Raw genomic sequence first — 1,739 nt, forward strand, 5'->3', positions numbered from 1 at the left:
TCAATACATGTCCAGGTTATGCTGAAATAAGCAACTCAAATGTCACAAATCATGCTAATGAGTTGATTGTATTCCTGATGATAGCATTAAAATTATACAAATTAATCTAATTTAAAATACTCAGATGTATCTGCCTGGCACGGAAGTGCTCAACGTTGGGAGCGCTTACAACCGTGCCAGGCAGGGCATGCCACTCGGGAATTGTGCGTGGGAAAAAAGAGTGTTTGTAGATGTCGGTGCGTGCGAATATGTGTTGATATTTGAAGTCGTGACTACCCCGGGTGCGCCCTTGGGCAGGCTTCAGAATATTGCTGGCGTCTATGTTAATATTATTGTTGGCTACTTTATAGAAAAAGGTGAGGCGGTGTATAAGATCAATTAACGTATTAATGTATCTTATTTTGATTTTATCAAAATCTTTACTATCATAAGTATGAATATGTTACATAATCATCGGAATTAACCGTGTATGGTCTGAAGATATTCAAAGTGTTTTAGTCGTATTTTACCATGTTCTGTTTGGTATTAAATTTGAAGACGTTTACATCCAATGGAGTATTACAAAACCATTTGTATTGATTCTGAACCCTTGAGGTTTATCCTTGATAATGATTAAATTAATGATATCGAAGAAAATGCAACAGTAACAGATAAAAAGTAAGGTCCAAATATGTAAATGAACTATTAGTAAACTTACATTTGTTACATGTCTACCAGAACGTTTAGGTATTGTTGCTTTGAGCTTGAAACAAGTGCTGTATCATTAGTAGACTATCAGACAATAGGTAAAACGTATTACACGCTGTTTGTTTATGTTAGAGCAATAGCCTTACTAGGAAAATCTAGACATTTAGGTCTTAATTGTCATTAAATTAACATAAAAATTGCGATATTTACAATCATTACCCTAGATAATTTAAAATAACAAAAGATTTAAAGCTAAGGTAGATATAGATTATCTATGCTACCATTAGTTTTCTGGCAAGCATGAAATCATGTATGACTTGATACGTCAATCATGCATGTTAAATTCATCAAACATATATTGCTGGCCCTGAATAGGATAAATGCCAATAGTAATCTTTGTTAGCACCAACATGCAAATAATGTATCATAAGTGCTACTCAAACCTTTCTTTCCAGTGGTGACCAGTTGCGTAACGGTAGGATATTTGGCTCAAATTCCAATAGGTCCTTGGTTCAGGCCCCCAGATATAACTCCGACGTTGTGCCATTAGAAACGCAATAAACACAAATTTTATCACCTCACTGAGGATCGATTTAGAACCATGCTCCGGATAGCACGTTAAATTGAGAGCAGCCACACGTCTTGTACGCAACATAACCCATCACCCATCAAAAATAACAGGGGTTATTGATGGTTTGTGAGGACCAATTGTAATTTATGCTGACATGCAGCTTGTATTCCTTATCAAAAATGTAATCAATCTTCTATCTAAAGTACGTGTTGCCCTGTCATTTACTTACCAAAACAACAGCTACTAGTGAAGGCTTTGACACAACCGACTTCAAACAGAAGAATACTAACGTTTTTAAACAATGCATAGTATTACATTTTTATTGCAAACCTTTCTTTATTGTTAAATGAAAGCTAAAGACTATTGAAACCGGTGTTTGTTTCTCTGGAACAAATTTAATGAGTTTTTTTTAATTCTTTAATCTTTGGTTTGTTCTACTGAAAGTGTTTACAGAATACGACTTAAAAGATGTAAAGTCGAT

This window comes from Branchiostoma floridae, chromosome 19 (genome assembly GCF_000003815.2).
Source record: "Branchiostoma floridae strain S238N-H82 chromosome 19, Bfl_VNyyK, whole genome shotgun sequence".
Lineage (NCBI taxonomy): Eukaryota > Metazoa > Chordata > Leptocardii > Amphioxiformes > Branchiostomatidae > Branchiostoma > Branchiostoma floridae.